Below are 22,367 nucleotides of genomic sequence, written 5' to 3'. Positions count from 1 at the left end.
CAGGGTCGTTTTGATTTGCATTTCTCTGATGGCTAATGAGGATGCGCATTTCTTTAAGTGTTTCTCTGCCATTCGATATTCCTCTGTCGAGAATTTTCTGTTTAGCTCTGTTCCCCATTTTTTAGATCTCCCGTGGTGCTCATGGATTGGTAGGATTAACATTGTGAAATGGCCATCCTGCCAAAAAGCCATCTACAGATTCAATGCAATTCCCATCAAAATACCAACTCAATTCTTTACAGACCTTGAAAAAAAGATTCTCAGCTTCATATGGAGAAACAAAAAACCCAGAATCTCCAAAACAATCCTGTACAACAACAGATCATCTGGAGGTATCTCCATCCCTGATCTCAAGTTGTACTACAGAGCAATAGTAATAAAAACTGCATGGTATTGGCATAAAAACAGAAAGGAGGATCAATGGAACCGCATAGAAGACCCAGAAATAAACCCACACACCTATGAATACTCGATTTTTGACAAAGAAGCCAAAACCATTCAATGGAAAAAAGACAGCATCTTCAACAAATGGTGCTGGTCCAACTGGATGTCCACATGCAGAAAAATGAAAATAGATCTCTATTTATCACCCTGCACAAAACTAAAGTCCAAGTGGATCAAAGACCTCAACATAAAACCAGATACTCTAAATCTGTTAGAAGAAAAAGTGGGGAACAGCCTAGAACTCATTGGCACAGGAGATAACTTCCTGAAGAGAACACCAACAGCACAGGCTCTAAGATCAACAATCAATAAATGGGACCTCATGAAACTGAAAAGCTTCTGTAAAGCAAAGGACTCTGTCATCAAAACAAAACGCCTGCCTACAGATTGGGAAAGAATCTTCACTAACCCTTTATCTGACAGAGGACTAATATCCTGTATATACAAAGAACTAAAGAAGCTGAAAAGCAGCAAACCAAGTAATCCAATTAAGTAAACTTTATATAAACTCCTTTTTAATTTAGAATATAAGCATACTGTAGGTATCTTGTACCTGTTTAGAAGTTTAGCCCTAGATTTTTATATATGTTGTAGCTATTTGTTCTAACCCTTTGTTTATATAGTATTAGCAGTTGTGCCTTTACAGGCAAACTTTATTTACACTCCCTCTTACCTTTAGCATTTAAGCATACCCTAGGCATCCTGTACCTGCACTTTAAACTCTCTTGGCATTAGCATATAAAATCTCTTACCCTTAGCTTTAAGTATATCCTAGGCATCTTGTACGTGGATTTTTACATTGGTTTTGGCTATTCTTTGGCTTGTCTTCTTTTTTATATGGGATGGACTGTTTTGGTTTTTTAAACATATAAATACAATTTTTGAGTTTTTCAGACTAAATTAGGTTGCCATCTTTAAGCCTCTTGTGTCTTTTTAACATACGCATGACCAACATTTTTCCCCGTGAAAAATGTCTCACATTTAAAAGGATAAGGGAGATTCCAGAACTGTGTGACATTATCTCTCTTTACATAAACCTAAATATGATGTGAATGCCACCTTTAGATCAGTAAGGACATAACATCTATTATTAAGGAAAAATTATTTACATGGCAACTTTAAGGAAAATTTTGTAATTTTGAATCTTAGACTATCTCTGCAAATGGCTAAATAGCAGAAGTTGCCATCCTGGCTTTTATTATGTAAATTAGCTTGATCTAGAACTGAGATACTTGCCTGTTTATTTTTACTTTGTGTTGGGAATGAAGGCATGTGCCTTTACCAACTTGTTTAAATATTTTTTTTTCTAAAATTAACATTGATGTAACTCAAAGCCTTTAAATGAAAATCAAGCAAAGAGACAAGAAAATTTTAAGTTTGGGGTCAGTTGTGGCAACTTACGCTGTAACAAACAAAGCCCAGTTGCTTTTTTTATTGATGTTTCAGTGAATTGGCAGACCCTTACCAGAAAGAGCTGACAAGTATCTTGTAGCCAGAGAGTTTCAGATTTTAGCTATTATTAATCTAATTACTAGGAAGAGTGACCTTTCTCTTGTTTGTAACTTAGCACCCCAATCCTTGTTTTTTTCCTCATTTTCTCCTTCAACTTTCTTGGAGAAGGTATGGAGAAGAACCAACACCATTAAACATTGCAACCAGATCCATGTCTATGACAGCCAAAATGAAGCCAAACGGGATTAAAATACACTCTGCCATGGCATTTTTTTTTTAAATTTTAGATACAGTTTAGAACAAACTCTGTCTAGAGGTTTGTCTGCCTTCATTTCCTTTCTTTTCTGCCTTGGCTGTGGAGCTGAGCCAGTTGAGCCAGCCACAGTATAAAGGAGTCATGCTTGTTTACCCTCAGTTAAACTGCAGCAGCCAGTTTTGTTATGGAAGTCTCAGATCTGTTCACAGGAGGCTGTCTTTTGCTCCTGGGCCAGTTCAAGAGTCTCTCTTAAAGAGATAGTAATTGACCTAGGAGTTTTTAGGTTTTTAAGTTTGGTTTTATCACTGGGAGCTTATTTCCCCCACGAAATTATGATAAAGTATGATTAAAAGTGTGTGGATACTTAGATTAGTTGGATGCCATTTGTTGTAATAGACAATTAATATTTACTACTAATTATCTTTTAGTAAAACTTACTGTTAATCCTAAGCAGCTATATAACCAAATCACCACCACACATAGACTGGATTTATTTAGTTAACCTAAAACACAATGCTGAGCAATAGTTACTCCCTCCTAAACCCCCAAGCCCTCATAGTTTCCTAACATTTAGATTTTACCCATTATACTTGCTTTTTGTGAAATCTTACATCCAGTCCATCTCCACGTAGTTCCAAGATCTATCCTCCATCTCTGCTCCCTAGATCTCCCCTCACCCTTCCTCCTCCCACTCATTTCCTGCCCTCTGGGTACTCCCCTCTTTCCTGTCCTCTGGCTCCTCCCATTGCACAACATTGTGGCTAGTTGGTTCAGTTTGGCCTGTTTACACAAAGTTGAGACAGGATGCTTAGAATAAGTATCACAATGCAATATCTAGATTGAAACCAGAGAATGGGGGGAGGGAGAAATGAACATTTGAATGAACAAGGCTAAGGTGTATACATTTCAAAAGAACAGATGTTTACCTCCTGTTATGGGGTTTCTACCATCAGGGAGACCCAGTCTGTGGTGTTTTGGGGTCCACAGTTCCATCAGGAGTGGAGCGTAGAGCACGTAGGAGAGTGGTGGCTCCAAGCTGTCAACTGGGCACCTGCAGGAACCTGAGAACTTTTCTCAATAACTTTTCCATGTATGTATGTGTGTGTGGGGGGAACGGGGTGTCAGCTGAAAACTTTAAGCTCAGACCTGCTGATTCTCTTGCTGTGGGGTTTTCTCCCAACAGTGAAACTCAGTCTCTGGTGCCCTGGGGTCTAGAGTTCTGTCTGGGAGAGTAGGTCGGGCATACAGCAGATTTCTGGGCTGACTGCTGAGGTTCCAGCTCTGGGCTGGTGGCTATGTGCCCTCCAGTCCTCTGGATCTTTTCTAGAGATTGAATGGGTCACCTGAGGTTGGTCCCAACTGAATCCTTCCTTGTGGGTTGCTCTCAAGACTGGAAATCCCAGTCTCTGATGTTGTGGGTTCCACAGTTCAGCCTGGGAAGGTGATGAGGACACGCAGGTATGTGGCTCTGTTCTGGGAACCAAGTGCCTGCTGGGTACCAGGAACCATTCTGGGATTTAAGTGAGTGACTTGCGAATAGACTGGATTGATTCCCACACCGTGGGCTTTCCTCTCACCTGGGAATCACAATCTCTGGTGTTTTAGGGCCCAGAGTTCAGTCTCTTTGTCGCTGTGCCAACATTGCTGTCCTGCTCATTAGACACAGTGTTCTTCCTGCTCTACCATCTCGGATATCCCCTTATAATTTGTTTTATTGTAGTGTTTTATCACAGTAATAAAATGTAACTAATATAGCTTTACTTATATTCCCAAATATATAGATCTACAAAGTGGAACAGTTAAAAGCCCAATCTAGATATTTTATTATCAATTATTGTGTTCATTTACTAGTTTCATCCACAACATTACTCTAGACATTCTCCGAAAACTTAAACTTGATTTCATTTTAGTACATTGCATTATTCATAAATTTATAAATAATAAAATTCAAAATAGCTTCCAGAAATTCAGTAGTATTATTCTGCTCATGTTTTAAATATCATATTGACCTTACCCACAGTTATTTAATTATATTAAATATTTTAAACCACATCTTATGTGTGTTCACATAAGTTATTTTATGTGTTCACACAGAGTTAAATAAAAAAAAAAAAGGTAATGCTTCACCTCAGATTGTACACATCATTTTGCTACAGACAGGATTTAAACAAATGACTGTCTTTCCATAAGAGTTTAGTCTTTCCTGTGCCTTTTAGACAAAGAAATTGCAGATTGTCATTAGACGCTTCCTTGGTTGGTTACTATTCATTTCACATAAAAATAATTTTAGTATATATGTAACAAAGCTTTAAATTGAATAATCATAGTCATAGATCAAGATGTTTGTAATGAATACTTGTTCATAATCCCTGTATATACTAACTACATATTCTAGAATAAACAAGAATAAACTGACTGTTTCCTTTTTTATGAACACTCTACTGGGCTAGGAGGATGGAGAGAGAATTAAGTTATGGTCCAATATCTTTAAAAGAAAATCAGTTATTTATTTAAAAAGTTTACACTGGAAATTTGCTAGATAGATATGCAAAAAGAAAAAGGCATATTTCTACTGACATAGATCAGTCACCCACAAAGTAAGAGAAAATATAGTTTATAATGTTCTAATTTCTCAGCTTTTTCATGTTTAAAATTTCATATAAACTCAAAAATATTTGTTAGCAGAACCGTTTGTAAATGCTGCCAAAAAGCATTATTTTCTCTCATTCAGGTTATATAATGAATATATGTTGAGAATCAGCATGTGTCCTAGTTTTCTTTAGTGAGAAAGTGTTGTCAAATGTGTTAATTAAAGAGAGAAATAAGTTTAGGTATGGTTGAATTCCAATATAATATTTTGTATCAATTTATACATTGTAGGAAATATTAATTTATTTATATATTATGTTTTTATTTGTTCCAGCAATCTTATTTGTTATCAATAGTATCAAGCATATAAAGTACTATTTGAAACATCTAACTTCATCTGCCTTATTGTGCAAATCGATAAGTCAATAGCTCGGTAGAATTAAGTTAATCATAAGAAAAACACAATACTAAAAGGGTCAGTAAATGTCTTCGCTATCACTCCTAGTACATAGCTAGTTAAACTTAGATCCTTCTCTTGTTGGCAGAGTTTGAGAATTTAGATAATACTCATCATTATGTTCTTTCAGTAAGGACATTCATTAGCATAAGAATTTCAAGAAACTATAAATTAGATAAACTTTATGACATATTTTCTCTTTGAAAGTTGTTGTATCAATGAGTCAAGAAAATTGGAATGCCTGATTTCTTCAAATCATTTCATGCTTATAAAACTGACACACTGTACTTAAACATTTTAAATGCATATTTTATTCATTTCTCTAAGCATTAATACTTTTCTGTTCAGTGGACTGATATTGAGTAAGGCAATTTGACAGCTCTCCCTTTGAGAATTGGAATCTGGCATCCCTCTTCACTTTCAAAATACAGTCAAGCAAGACTCCTTGTTCACATAGAGGTCACATTAAAAAGAAAACTTAAAATAGCTTTAGACAACATGAGAGACCCCATTTCATGCACATAAGGAAAGTCTTTCTCATGCCAAGGAAAGCATATGACTTAAATTTCACCACATGATTGCATTTAAAATTGCAAAACCCCTTTTTTAAATGAGAGTAAAGTTAAGGTGGAAATTAGGACTGTTGCTGTTTTCATGGATGATCACTTGATATATTCAGTGCTGTTTGTAACTGCAAATTGTGGCATTCTGTAGCACCTGTTACATACATATGAATATATATCTCTATATATTCTTTAGGATTTCAAAATCACCCTTTTATACATTTGTATAAAATAGCTTTGTTACTAAGTCAACAGTGTTTGAAACTCCACATTAAATAGCAGTGGGTGAGGTAAAGGAACTTCAGAAGAGACACAAGAACAGCATACTCAAGTCCTTAATACTTTTACTGTAAATTTATTTTGATTTGTCTCTGGAACACAGCAGGAAAAGAAGATAGAAACTGCAAGTGGAAGACCAAAAATAGCTCATTTAAGTATATAATATACATAGATGTAAACTAAACTCTCTTCAGTTTGAAAGTCTCACTTAGAAAGACAAATGGGATGTGCATTGGATGTATGACAGAAGACTACCGCAGAAGGCATCTGGAAAAAAATAATAAATAATACTTTTAAAGGAATCAGTATCATAAGTTCATTGTCAGTCTTGATACCCAGGAAATATTTATACAAGCACAGTACAAGAATTTAGTTTCTTATCAAATGAACAGGCTACAGTGTTGGAATTTTCAGCAAAACAGTATAATAAAATAGATCACATTAATTTTGAAATAAAGTATGTCAAGCAAATCTCAGTAATGATCTTAACATTTTTAACTAGTTGTTTTGACATAATATACATATAACTCCAAGTTCTAGAAGTTCAAACTTTTTGATATTTTCTTTTGCATATTTTGTTGTATCACTAATAATTATCTAGAATATTAGATATGAAATTTTCATGGTATATACTTTTGAGTAGCCCAGATTCTGCTGAATGTTTTTTAATGCTAATGTATGTCATTTTTTATGTCACTTAGGTATACTGTAATTGGATTAGACTGGAAAAAGCAATGATAATGAAAGTTGTTACATTATTTTTTTAATGTATGAAGTTGTTTAATTACGTCTAACAGACATTTGTTTGTTAGGATACATTCCATTTGTCAGGGAAAACTGAGATCGAAGGTAGCCCTGCAGCTGAGGAACAGCTTTGATCTTTGGAAAAATCTGTGAGTCCACAGTTTTCAAATGAGCATTGAGCTTCTCTGTAATATTGTATTTCTTCTTCTCTGTGTCAAAGATCTTGTCCTCCTAGTGCCCGGGTTTTCACCACTGCTTCTTCTTGAAGTAAGCTTCAGTCAGGTATTTGGGGATTTTAACCTTGCTGATATCAACTTTTGTAGAGGTGGCAATGACAAACTTCTGGTGTGTTCTGTGCAAAGGAACTCTTTTGAGGGCAATAGGTCCAGTCACAAGTAGAAATCCACTGCCCAAATGCTTCAAGAAAACCACTCTCTTGTCCCTGAAGATGATCAGGAGGGTCTCAAGAGTGATGCTGTCCCTTGAGTTTTTCATCTTGGCCATTCTGATGGGTGTTAAGGTGATATCTCAGGGTCGTTTTGATTTGCATTTCCCTGATGGCTAATGAGGATGAGCATTTCTTTAAGTGTTTCTCTGCCATTCGATATTCCTCTGTCGAGAATTCTCTGTTTAGCTCTGCTCCCCATTTTTTAATTGGATTACTTGGTTTGCTGCTTTTCAGCTTCTTTAGTTCTTTGTATATACTCGATATTAGTCCTCTGTCAGATAAAGGGTTAGTGAAGATTCTTTCCCAATCTGTAGGCAGGCATTTTGTTTTGATGACAGTGTCCTTTGCTTTACAGAAGCTTTTCAGTTTCATGAGGTCCCATTTATTGATTGTTGCTCTTAGAGCCTGTGCTGTTGGTGTTCTCTTCAGGAAGTTGTCTCCTGTGCCAATGAGTTCTAGGCTGTTCCCCACTTTTTCTTCTAACAGATTTAGAGTATCTGGTTTTATGTTGAGGTCTTTGATCCACTTGGACTTTAGTTTTGTGCAGGGTGATAAATATAGATCTATTTTCATTTTTCTGCATGTGGACATCCAGTTGGACCAGCACTATTTGTTGAAGAGCATGCTGGAGAGGTTGTGGAGAAAGGGGAACCCTCCTCCACTGCTGGTGGGAATGTAAACTGATACAACCACTCTGGAAATCTATCTGGCGCTTTCTAAGACAATTAGGAATAGTGCTTCCTCAAGACCCAGCTATACCACTCCTAGGTATATACCCAAAGTTTGCTCAAGTACACAAAAGGAATATTTGCTCAACCATGTTTATAGCAGCATTATTTGTAATAGCCAGAACTTGGAAACAACCCAGATGTCCCTCAACAGAGGAAAGGGTACAGAAATTGTGGTATTTTTACACAATGGAATACTACTCAGCAATCAAAAGGGAGGAAATCATGAAATTTGCAGGCAAATGGTGGGCTCTAGAAAAGATCATCCTGAGTGAAATTTCCCAGAAGGAGAAAGACAAACACGGTATATACTCACTTATATAGACCTATAAGATACGATAAACATAATGAAATCTATACACCTAAAAAAGATAATCAAGAGAGCGGACATGAGGTAAGATTATCAACCCTCATTTAGAAAGACAGATGGGATGCGCATTGAACATATGACAGGAGTCTACTGAGCGCATTTGAAAGACTCTAACTAGCAGTGTTTTCAAAGCAAAGACTCATGACCAAACCTTTGGCAGAGTACAGGGAATCATAAGAAAGAAGGGGAGTTAGTCTGATGAGGAAAGAATAGGAGCTCCACAAGGACCAAATATATCTGGGCACAGGGTCTTTTCTGAGACTGATATGCAACCAAGGACCATGTATGAATGTAACCTAGAACCTCTGCTCAGATGTAGCCTGTGGTAGCTCAGTAACCAATTGTTTTCCCATAGTGAGGGGAACAAGGACTATTTCTAACAGGAACTCAATGACTGGCTCTTTGGCCTCCCCACCCCCCAAGGGAGGAGCAGTCTTGTTAGGCCACAGAGGAGAGCTTTGCAGCCAGTCCTGAAGATACCTGATGAAACAGGATCAGATGTATGGGGAGGAGGTCCCCTCTGTTAGTGGACTTGTCAAGGGGCAAGGTGGAGATGAGGGAGGGAGGGAGGGACTGGGAGGGAATGAGGGATTGGGACACAGCTGGGATACAGAGTTAATAAAATGTAACTGATAAGAAAAAAATAAAAATAAAAAATAAAATGTTAAAAAAAGAAAATAAAAAAAGAAAGTATAACAGTATTATCAACTCAAAAAAAAAAAGAGTGATGCTGGCATGCAGCTTTCTCATATTCAGAATGAAGAGGGTTTTTTTTGCCATTGCTCAGAAGCTTTTGAGGCAAGTCTTCAGTAGGATAATACTTAAGCATTATTTGAAGCTTCACCAACTGGGTACTACCATTCTTGTCACCACTGACTGGTTTTGTAACATTAACAAGTACCTTCTCCTTTTTACTCTTTTTAACCTTGGACTTTGTGGCTAAGTATTTCCTCTTGTACAATGCCTTTCTGGAATAGCAGATCGGGATGACTTTCCAATTCTTCTAACCAAGACAAGGTTTCAGCTGCAATGGGGCTTCCATTTCTTGGGATTTTTAACCTTAGGGTCACATTTTTTGGCTGCACCAGCTTCTAGGTCGCTGGTGCATCACCTCCAACCTTCATAACTGCAGGTTTCTTCTCCTTTTCTTCTCAGCTTTTTCACCTGCTATCTTATGAGATGGGAAACAGGACTTAGCTGTTGCATTTCTAAATAAATAAATAAATAAATAAATAAATAAATAAATAAATAAATAGTAAATAAATAAATAAATAAATCCCAGATAAGAGATAAGGAGAAAAATTCAGTACCACATGTAAATATTATTAATTAAGTAATTTATCTTCCACATGTTTATATGTTTTGCAGGGCAACTAAGGGGTTAATAAGAGGAAAAGCAAGAGTGATGATATGATTATATCTTAATTTCAAAAATAAAAATGGAAAATAATGAATTTTATTTTCCTCAATTTTAAAAGTTTGAGAGTGATTATGGTGTTAAACTATTTTCTTTCTCCCTTAACTACCTGCCACAAGTGTTTTGAAAGGAATTTTAAGGTGTTTATTTTACGTTTTAAAAAGAAAATTATAAAATCAATAGTATGTGTATTACATTTCATAGGTAAAGAAACTCATAATACGATGGTATTGTAGTTGTAGATTCTAGTACGAGGACATCAACAGATATTCATAGATTTGGCCCAAAGGACTCTGACAAGGCATACGTATGCATATTTTTCACTAATTTTATTTCATCATTTTAATTTAATCTGTTGTTAAGGGTGACATGGTTGCTCAATTAGCTGCTTGACACAGTTCAGCCTGCTGGAGAACCTTGCCCTGGATAAAACATCTCTGGATTACTGTCCACAAATGGCTTTGCTTTTGCCTATATCTCTGTCTGCTTTGCTTCTTACTGTGACTCCATCTTTAACCTCTAATTCAGTCATAATCAGTGCACCTGGTAAAATTTCGAGGGAGACTTGGAGAGAAGGAAATGGCTCAGAAACAACCACTATGGAGTAAACATTATTTTTGGCTGTAAAGGCAGTGAAAACTGAATTATCTGAACAAGAAATTGAATTTATAGAGGCCTTTTGTGCTAATTGATCCTGAAACACTTTAATCAACTCATAGATATCAAACAGCATCAGGAATTGTTTCAATTTCCACACTCAGCCCCCAGACTGCTGCAGTTGAAAGGAATTAGACACTAGAGAAGTTACTGGAATCATACTAACTTTCTTTTCTAGAAAGATTTGATCATGTAGACATGACTCCTTCAGATAGGATAGGGAGATTACGGGACCTTTGTATAGTTTATGAGGAAGGGGCTAGATACCTTCTGAAAGATCATTTCTATAATAAAAAAAATGTTTAGATAGAGTTCAGAAAGAACTTGCTCAGCTACAAACATCAGCTGAGAATTGAGAATAGTCTAGTTTATTTAGTAACTCTTTGTTCTTATGCCACCTATTGTAACAGCAAGATTTTGCCCAGATGACCTATGATGTAGAGGTTTGTCTGAGAAAAGCACTAAGTTAATGATTTAAATATGCTTGCTTGCTTGCAATGTAATCTTTGTACCATGTATGTAGAGTAAAACTTGTTATACTCTGTTTTCTGAGTTCTTGGGTACAATCACTGTACCATGTATGTACCGTACAGCTTGTTTATTCTGTTTATTCTTATGGTGTGTTTGGGTGAAAAGCTAATATTTTGGGGAAAGACAAAGGTTTTTGTTCATGTAGAAAAAATGTACAAGAAATGATTAAATGAAAAAAGACTGGGATTGATTCTGTACTCTGAAAAAAGAGGAAAAAAGAAAGAAAAAGAGAAAGAGAGAGCAGAAAAAAGAGCATGATCAGACATCAGGGAGACTGCCTCCTGAGAACATTCTCTTGAAATGAGTCATCCATCAGCTTGAATCTGCCAGTGTGCATGAAGTTATTTTCTCTCACATTGATCCATTCCTACCATTCTCGAGTCCCACAATTGGCTGAGTCAATCTGTCAATCATTGATTTACTATGGATATCTCCCTAATCGAGCTCCTTTATATTTCTGAATTCTTTATCTGAAAACTGTATACTTTTTATGGTTTTATGGCTAATTCTTCATCCAATCATATGTTCTGAAAATAAATTTTTAATTTTTGTAATATTGTTAGTACGGCAGACATGTATTTTACAATCTTTATGAGAAAAATGTCAGGAAATCAAAATGTGTTCTAAAACCCTATTTCACTTTGAATTTGTTAGTGTAGCTTGTCTTCACAGTATTCTTCACTGTTTCAGTCAACTCAGTAAATGACAGATCATTCCCTAATCTCCTCAATTCATATGGCATTTTTCTACTGTTGAATACTATTTTGAAATTTTCAAAGACTTCAATGCCACAGCAATTATACTCTTTATGTTGCAACATTACCTACACTGTGTTCTAATGTTATCTAAATGAACTTTGAGTTTCAAGAATGAAACGCCTTTTCTCTGAATTCTTTCTTCTTTACATGAACCAACCTATGGTTATAAATATTCTTCTCAATTCTCATATAAGATACTCTATATCTCCTTATATTAACAATTAATTTGGTAGCCATGTATTTTAAATTTTATTACATCCTCTCATACTCATCACATTATCCCAAACAAAGTATATCTCTGAGGATATGTTAATTCTTTGCCATTCTCAGAAGAAATGGTACACTCAACTGATTTTCAGTGTAAATATAATGACTATATATATATATATATATATATATATATATATATACTCTATTGATAGATAATTTCATAAGTTAAAATAAATTTATATTTTCAACAGGTCACAAGAGAACAAAAGGGTTTTCAAATTTTATTAAGTTTATTTCTTTACAGACAGACCTTTACTATATACAGCATATAATTTATGGCTTATTAAAATGGCCTCAAACTTTTGTGATTTTCCGTACTATACAGTTTGTATTTATAGTTTGTTTGGCATTCATTACATTGCATTACATATATATATATATATATATATATATATATATATACATATATATACTGTATATAAAAATGTTATGTCTGCATTTATGTGTGTTTTGTTATTTAGCTTCTTCATTCTGAAGTGCATAGTTTTGAAGTAATACATAATTATGTTTTTTATTACAGTGTTATTCACACAATTATAAAGTAGAAAAGAGTCTTATAATGAAACTACTGTGACCTAAACTTTGAGAAAGATGAATATTTATATATGTACATATATATAAATATCATATTCATGTGCATATACATACATACATACATATAGCGCTATACATCTTGAACAAATAATGCTGTAAAACCTACATTTTAATAATCAGGTAAAGCAAACACTAGCATTACTTCTATCTTGCACGTAACTCAACTTCAGATGAAACAAGAACTTCAAAATGAGACCCAATAGCCTGAAACTACTATTGCAAGAACTAGAAATTACACTTCAATTTGTAATCACAGGTAAGGACTTTTTAATTATGATTCTGGTACCTCTAAACAAAAGACAAAAAGCTGAAAGTGAGATTTCTTGAAACTAAAAACTTCCGTACAACAAAGAAACTGATCAATGTGTGGGTAAACAACAACAACAAAAAAACCACACCAGCTACATATCTGAGACAGATGGCTATAATACACAAATAATTAAAACACCTCTAAAATCTAAACACTAAGAAAAGAACCCTAACATGCCTAACAAACTAAACAAGACAAACAAAGAACTATTAAAACTTTAAAAAATGTGGAACTTCCTTATGCATTATAAAACTTAGAATATTAAAACTTGCTTATGATTTTATCTCACCCGAGTCTGAATGGTCATACTGTTGAACACAGATAATTAGAAATGCTACCATGGATGTAGGGAAAAGGGAAATCATTTAATGTTGGTGAGACTATAAACTGTTGCAGCTACCCTGGAAATTAGTCTTGTTGTTTCTCACAAAAATATAAATATATTTACCTTATGATCTATCTATGCCACTTGAGGCCACACTAAAGTAATTTTTATCATACTACAGATATACTTGAACATCCACATTCATTGCTATTCTATTCATACTTGAATGAATTGAATTCAATTAATTAATGAATTGAAATTAACCTGGATGCTCAGCAAATGACCAATGGATAATGAAAATGTGGTGTTTATAACAGTAGAATACTACACAGATGTAGAGGAAAACTAAATAATGAAATACACAGGTCATCAGAACAAAACGATGGCATACAGACTGGGAAAGGATCTTCATCAACCCTATATCTGACAGAGGACTAATATCCAGAATATATAAAGAGCCTAAGAAGTTAAAAAGCAACAAATCAAGTAATCCAATTTAAAAAAATGGGGTACAAAGCTAAGCAGAGATTTCTCAACAGAGGAATATCGAATGGCAGAGAAACACTTAAACAAATCCTCAATGTCCTTAGTCATCAGGAAGATGCAAATCAGAACGACTCTGAGATTTCACCTTATACCCATCAGAATGGCTAAGATCAAAAATTCAAGTGACAATAAATGCTGGAGAGGATGTGGAGAAAGGGGAACCCTCCTCCATTGCTGGTGGGAATGTAAACTTGTACAACCACTTTGGAAATCAATCTGGCATTTTCTCAGAATTAGGAATAGTGCTTCCTCAAGATCCAGCTATACCACTCCTTGGCATATATCCAAAAGATGGTCAAGTATACAACAAGTACATTTGTTCAACTATGTTTGTAGCAGCTTTATTTGTAATACCAGAACCTAGAAAAAAAACCAGATATCCCTCAATAGAAGAATGGATACAGAAAGTGTGGTACATTTACACAACGGAATACTACTCAAAAATTAAAAACAAGGAAATCATGAAATTTTCAGACAAATGGTGGGATAGAGAAAAGATCATCCGAAGTGCGATATCCCAGAAGCAGAAAGACACACACAGTATATACTGTCTTATAAGTGGATATTAGACCTATAATAGAGGATAAACATATTAAAATCTGTACAACTAAAGAAGGTTTGCAAGAAGGAGGACCCAGGGTAAGATGACCAATCTTTACTCAGAAAGACAAAAGGGATGGACATTGGAAGAAGGAGAAAACAGGAAACAGGACAGTAGTCTACCATAGAGGGCCTCTGAAAGACTCTACGCAGCATATCAGAGCAGATACTGAGATTCATAAACAAACTTTGGGCAGAGTGCAGGGAATCATGTGAATAAAGGGTGGATAGTAAGACTCCGAAAAGACAGAATCTCCACAAGGAGAGCAACAGAACCAAAATATGTGGGCCCAGGAGTCTTTTCTCAGACTCATACTCCAACCAAGGATCATTCATGGATATAACCTAGAACCCCTGCACAGATATAGCCCATGGCATGTCAGTATCCAAGTGATTTTCCTAGTAAGGAGAACAGGGACTATTTCTGACATGAACTCAGTGGCTGGCTCTTTGCTAACTCCACTGAGGGGGAGCAGCCTTGCCAGGCCACAGAGAAGGACATTGCAGCCAGTTCTGATGAAACCTGATAAGCTAGGGTCAGATGGAAGGGGAGGAGGACCTCCTCTATTAGTGGACATGGAAAGGGGTATGGGAGGAGATGAGGGAGAGAGGGTAAGATTGAGAAGGAATGAGGGAGAAGGCTACAGCTGGGATATAAAGTGAATAAACTGTATGTAAAATAAAAAAATAAAAATAAATTTAAAAATTAAACAAAAGAAACACAGGTTCATAGACAGAACTGAAAAGTTTATATTAAGCAAGTGCTTCAAAGCTTTAAGAAAGAAACTCCATATGATCTTAGTCAAATGAGTATCATGAAATTTGCAGGTAAATGGTGGAGCCTGGAAAGGATCATTCTGAGTGAGTTGTCCCAGAAGCAAAAAGACACACATGGTATATACTCACTCATATAAACATACAACATAAAATAAACCCACTAAAATCTGTACATCTAAACATACTAAGCAAAAGAGAGGATCTTAACTAAAATGTTCAATCCCCATCCTGAAAGGCAAAGAGGATGGACATCAGAAGAAGAAAACAGGAAACAACCTAGGAACCAGCTACAGAGGGCCTCTGAAAGCCAGAAGAAGAAAACAGGAAAAACAACCTCTGAACTTGCCAGAGAGGGCCTCTGAAAGCCTCTGCCATGCAGACTGTGAAAGCAGATGCTGAGCCTGATGGCCAACTGACACGCAGAGTGAATGGAATTTTATGTAAAAAGTGGGAAATAGTAAGAGCTGGAGAGGACAAGAACTGCACAAGGAGAGCAACAGAACAGGAAAATTTGAACACAGGGAACTTCCCAGAGACTCATAATCCAACCAAGGACTATTCATGGAGATAACCTAGAACCCTGACAATGCAGACACTTCTGATGAGAACTGATAGATTAAGATCAGAAAGAAGGAGAGGAGGACCTCCCCAATCAGTGGACATGGGGAGGGGCATGAATGCAGAAAGGAGGGGGGAGAGTGGGACCGGGAGGGGAAGAGGAAGGGGCTTATGGGGGGATACAAAATGAATAAAGTGTAATTAATAAAAGTTAAATTTAAAAAAAGATAATGATAAAATATCATAGCTTCCTTAGGGATAAGTGTGGAAAAGAACCTACATAGATTACTCATATTGACTTAAGAACACTATCAGGCCTTTCTTAGCTGTAGGCTCACATCAGTTTCTTACCATAAATATCTCTTTAAAGGGATGTTCACTCATTCAAGCAACTTAATGGCCCACTTAAAAACCCTAGAAAAAGAAGAAGCAGACACACCAAAAAGGAGTAGACAGCTGGAAATAATCAAACTCAGGGCTGAAATCAATCAATTAGAAACAAATAAAACAATTCAAAGAATCAATGAAACCAAGAGCTGGTTCTTTGAGAAAATCAACAAGATCGACAAACCCTTAGCCAAGCTAACTAAAAGGCAGAGAGACACCACCCAAATCAACAAAATCAGAAATGAAAAGGGGGACATAACTACAGACACTGAGGAAATCCAAACAATCATTAGGACTTACTTCAAAAGTCTATACTCAACAAAATTTGAAAATCTAAATGAAATGGACAATTTTCTTGATCGATTTGACTTACCAAAGCTGACTCAGGACCAGGTAAATCAATTAAATAGTCCTATATCCCCCAAAGAAATAGAAGCAGTCATCAAAAGTCTCCCATCCAAAAAAAGCCCAGGACCAGATGGCTTCAGTGCAGAATTCTACCAGACCTTCAAAGAAGAGCTAACTCCAATTCTGTTCAAACTATTCCACAAAATAGAAACAGAAGGAACATTACCAAACTCATTCTATGAAGCCACAATCACCTTGGTACCTAAACCTCACAAAGACTCAACAAAGAAAGAGAATTTCAGGCCAATCTCCCTTATAAACATTGATGCAAAAATACTTAACAAAATACTTGCAAACCGAATCCAAGAACACATCAAAGATATTATCCACTATGACCAAGTAGGCTTCATCCCGGGTATGCAGGGGTGGTTCAATATACGGAAATCCATCAATGTGATCCACCATATTAACAAATTGAAAGAAAAAAACCACATGATAATCTCCCTAGGTGCTGAAAAAACATTTGACAAAATCCAACATCCATTCATGTTTAAAGTACTGGAGAGATCAGGGATACAAGGCACATATCTAAACATAGTAAAGGCAATATACAGCAAGCCTATAGCCAACATCAAACTAAACGGAGAGAAACTTAAAGCAATCCCACTGAAATCAGGGACAACACAAGGCTGCCCACTCTCTCCATATCTCCTCAACATAGTGCTGGAAGTCCTTGCTAGAGCAATAAGACAGTTGAAGGAGATCAAGGGGATACAGATGGGAAAGGAAGAAGTCAAATTATCACTATTTGCAGATGATATGATAGTATACATGAGTGACCCCAAAAACTCTGCCAGGGAACTCCTACAGCTGATAAAAACCTTCAGCAAAGTGGCCAGATACAAAATTAACTCAAAAAAATCAGTAGCACTCCTGTATACAAAAGACAAAAGGGCTGAGAAAGAAATTAGAGAAACAACACCCTTCACAATAGCCACAAATGATATAAAGTACCTTGGTGTAACCCTAACCAAGCAAGTCAAATAATTCTATGAAAAAAATTTCAAGTCTCTGAAGAAAGAAGTAGAGGAAGATATGAGAAGATGGAAAGATCTCCCATGCTCATGGCTTGGCAGGATTAACATAGTAAAAATGGCCATCTTACCAAAAGCAATCTACAGATTTAATGCAATTCCCATCAAACTGCCAACACAATTCTTTACATACCTGGAAAGAAAAATTCTCAACTTCGTATGGAATAACAAGAAACCGAGTATTGCTAAAAGAATCCTCTACAATAAAAGATCTTCTGGAGGTATCTCCATCCCTGATCTCAAGCTTTACTATAGAGCAACAGTTATAAAAACTGCATGGTACTGGCATAGAAACAGAATGGTGGATCAATGAAATTGAACAGAAGACCCAGAAATAAACCCCCACACTTACGGACACCTGATTTTTGACAAAGATGCCAAAACCATACAATGGAAAAAAGATAGCATCTTCAACAAATGGTGCTGGTCCAACTGGATGTCTACATGTAGCAAAATGAAAATAGATCCATACTTATCACCCTGCACAAAACTGAAGTCCAAGTGGATCAAAGACCTCAACATAAAACCAGACACATAAATCAGCTAGAAAAAAAAAAGTGGGGAATATCCTAGAACTCATTGGTACAGGAGAAAACTTCCTGAACAGAACACCAATAGCACAGGCTCTAAGAGCAACAATCAATAAATGGGACCTCATGAAATTGAAAAGCTTCTGTAAAGCAAAGGACACCGTCATCAAAACAAAGCGACTGCCTATAGATTGGGAAAGAATCATCACCAACCCTTTATCTGACAGAGGACTCATATCCAATATATATAAAGAACTAAACAAGCTGAAAAGCAATAAACCAAGTAATCCACTTAAAAAATGGGGAACAGAGCTAAAAAGAGAATTCTCTGTAGAGGAATATCGAATGGCAGAGAAGCACTTAAAGAAATAATCAACATCATTAGCCATTAGGGAAATGCAAATCAAAACAACCCTGAGATTTCACCTTACACCCATCAGAATGGCCAAGATAAAAAACTCAAGGGACAACATATGCTGGAGAGGTTGTGGAGAAAGGGGTACCCTTCTCCACTGTTGGTGGGAATGTAAACCGGTACAACCACTTTGGAAATCAATCTGGCTCTTTCTCAGACAACTAGGAATAGCGCTTCCTCAAGATCCAGCCATACCACTCCTATGCATATACCCAAAAGAGGCTCAAGTACACAAAAAGGACATTTGCTCAACGATGTTTGTAGCAGCTTTATTTGTAATAGCCAGAAGCTGGAAACAACCCAGGTGCCCCTCAACTGAAGAATTGATACAGAAACTGTGATACATCTATACAATGGAGTATTACTCAGCAATGAAAAATAAGGAAATCATGAAATTTGCAGGTAAATGGTGGGACCTGGAAAGGATCATCCTGAGTGAGTTGTCCCAGAAGCAAAAAGACACGCATGGAATATACTCTCACATAAACATACAACATAGAATAAACCCACTAAAATCTGTACATCTAAACAAACTAAGTAAAAGAGAGGACCCTAACTAAAATGTTCAATCCCCATCCTGAAAGGGAAAGAGGATGGACATCAGAAGAAAAAGAAAATAGGAAACAACCTCGGAACCTGCTACAGAGGGCCTCTGAAAGCCAGAAGAAAACAGGAAACCACCTTGAAACCTGCCACAGAGGACCTCTGAAAGCTTCTGCAGTATAGACTGTCAAAGCAGAGGCTGAGCCTGATGGTCAACTGATGGGCAGAGTGAATGGAATTTTATGTAAGAAGTGGGAAATAGTAAGAGCTGGAGGGGACGGGAACTCCACAAGGAGAGCAACAGAACAAGATAATTTGAACACAGGGAACTTCCCAGAGACTCATACTCTGACCAAGGACTATTTGTGGAGATGATCTGGAACCCCTGCACATGTGTAGCCCATGGCAGTTCAGTGTCCAAGTGGGTTACATAGTAATGGGAAGAGGGACTGCCTCTGACATAATCTGATTGGCCTGCTCGTTGATCACCTCCCCCTGAGGGAGGAGCAGCCTTAATAGGCCACAGTAGAGGACAATGCAGCCACTTTTGATGAGAACTGAAAGACTAAGATCAGAAAGGAGAGGAGAACCTCCCCTATCAGTGGACTTGGGGAGTGGCATGCATGCAGAAAGGGGAGGGAGGGTGGGATCGGGAGGGGAGGAGGGAGGGGCTTATGGGGGGATACAAAATGAATAAAGTGTAATTAATAAAATAAAATAAAATAAGAAAAAAAGGGATGTTCACAATATGTCTGCTTCATCTCTTCAGAATGTGCCATTGAGATATCAAGAATTCAAGAAATAACAATGTGAAATGCATAAAGTAAAGCATAAAGTTTTTTCATAAATTACACATGCAAGTGTTGTTTTGTCCCTTTTTCCATTTCATGCTGGTTGGAATAAATTAATTTTGTTAGATAAAATCAAAAAGGAAGGAATTGCATATGAATATGGATGGAAGGAGGCATAGATTCTTGGAAAACTTAGTAGAGGCAATGTGTGGATATACAAGGTAGGAAGGCTGTGCTTTATCTCTGTGCTTAAATGTCTAAACCAAACTTCCAGATTTAAGGAGAGCTCCTCAAATCAGTCAGTGAATAGACAAATTACTACACTCTATCACCTTACCTAGTTGTATCTTTACACCTCCGTTATTTATTCTAAGAATTGGTAAAGTTATGAAAATAAAACCAGAGTGGAAACTATGTGAAGTATAACACAGGAAGAGCTCTAGAAGGTCACTTCTCACTATTATTAGCTACTTATTTTACTTTTTAAAACCTTAATGTCTTAGTCTGCAAAACTAAAAGAAAATGGCCATATTATGTAGGTTGTTGTAAAGAAATTCAGTTGGTCTATATACAGTTTATAGGACAGTGTATGTCAAGAATAAATACAAGCTATATTTTCCTTGTTTGAACTGGTTGTTGAGACAAGGTCTTCTAGAGTTCTCATGACCTTAAACCCCTGATTTGACTGCGGCAGTCTCTCAAGTGATGTTACTGCAGTCAGGCAATCATCACATATTCTTATAGAGTGCATCATTATATGGCACATAGGATCCTATATTATGATTACCTTTGGCTGAGCAAACAGAATAATGGTACGTATGGGAACACCATCATTCCTTGTTAATGGAGGTTTTTATTAAACATTTTAAACCTCCGTGAAAAACTTCTAAATAGTAAATTTAATAGATCCTAATATTATTATAATTCAGACTTTCTCCTATAACATTAATAAAACTTGCATGTAAAAATAACTATTTTAACTAAACATGTTAGAAGCATTTTAGCAAGTAAATGAATGTCAGTCTTCACGAGTAGCAAGATTAATGATACGGCAGCATAAGGAACACTCTAAGCAGCTTTAAATAAATGATGCATCAAATTAACTGCAGAGATAAGAAAATCTACACTGTGCAAACACAGTTTCCAAAGATTTTCTTTTTTCAATTAAATTAAATTTTATTTATTAATTACAATATATTCACTTTGGATTTTGTTATATTTACTATTTTTACTTTTAAATTGTATTTATATTTGTGTAAATTACAGTTTATCCAATTTGTATCCACTCTGTAGTACCCTCCCTCTTCCCCTCCTAATCCTACCCTCCATCTCTCATCTCTTCCCATGCCCCTCCCCAGGTCCACTGATAAAGGAGGTCAGCCTCCCCTTCCAGCTGACCCTAGCCTATCAGGTCTCATCATGACTGAAGGCATTGTCTTCCTCTTTGGCCTGGTAAGGCTGCTCCCCTGTTAGGGTAAGGTGATCAAAGAACAGGCCAATCAGTTCCCTTCAGAGACAGTCCCTGTTCCCAATTATACTGAACCCACTTGTACACTGAACTACCATGGGCTACCTCTGTGCAGGGGTTCTAGCAGTTTTAGGTTATCTCCATTCATGGTCCTTGGTTGGAGTATCAGCCTCAGAAAAGACCCCCAGTGCCAAGAAATTTTGGATCTCTTACTCTTCTTTTGGTGTTCCTATTCCTTCCTGGTCTTCCTAGCTCTTCCTTCTTTCATAAGATGCCCTTCACTCTGCCTAAAATTTGGTTATGAGTCTCAGCATCTACTTTGATACCTTGCTGGGTCAAGTCGTTCAACATACCTCTGTGGTAGGCTCCTGTCCTTTTACCTGTTTTCTTCCTCTTTCAATGTCCATCCCCTTTGCCTTTCTGCATGAGGATTGGTCATCTTACTCAGGGTTCCCTTGCTTAGCTTCTTTCAGTGTACAGATTTCAGTACTTTTATCCTACATTATATGTCTAATATCCACTTATAAGTGAGTATATATCATGTGTGTATTTCTGCTTCTTGGATAACTCACTCAGGATGATATTTTCTAGTTGCCACCATTTGCTCCAAATGTCATGATTTCCTTGCTTTTAATTTCTGAGTAGTATTCTATTGTGTAAATGTACCAGTTTCTGAATCCATTCCCTAGTTGAAGGATACCTGGGTTGTTTCCAGATTTTTGCTATAACAAATGTTGAGCAAATGTTGAGCAAATTTTCTTGTTGTAACATGAGCATGTGTTGGATATATGCCTAGAAGTGGTATAGCTGGATAGTGAGGAAGTGTTATTCCTAATTGTCTGAGAAAGCACCAGATTGATTTCCAATTTGGTTGTACAAGTTTAAATTCCCACCAGAAATGGAGGAGGGTTCTCCTTTCTCTCCATCCACTCCAGCATGAGTTCTCACTTCAGTTTTTGAATGTAGCCATTCTGATGGGTATAAGGTGAAAGCTCAGGGTTCTCTTGATCTGGATTTCTTTGATGACTAAGGATGCTGAACATTTCTTTAAGTATTTTCTGGCATTCGATTTTCTTCTATTGAGAATTCGCTGTTTAGCTCTGTACACCATTTTTAAT

The 22,367-nt window shown here is 36.5% G+C and overlaps 1 pseudogene; it reads right to left on the bottom strand.

Moving 5' to 3' along the window:
* Positions 1–6,820: 6,820 nt before the first annotated feature.
* Positions 6,821–13,208, bottom strand: LOC129680519 (60S ribosomal protein L6-like; annotated as a pseudogene).
* Positions 13,209–22,367: the final 9,159 nt, after the last annotated feature.

This window comes from Psammomys obesus, unplaced genomic scaffold, assembly GCF_907164565.1.
Source record: "Psammomys obesus unplaced genomic scaffold, mPsaObe1.curated_primary_1811, whole genome shotgun sequence".
NCBI classification, from domain to species: Eukaryota; Metazoa; Chordata; class Mammalia; order Rodentia; family Muridae; genus Psammomys; species Psammomys obesus.
The sequence above is the reverse complement of the archived record's forward strand: the minus strand, read 5'-3'. Positions and strand labels throughout refer to the sequence as shown.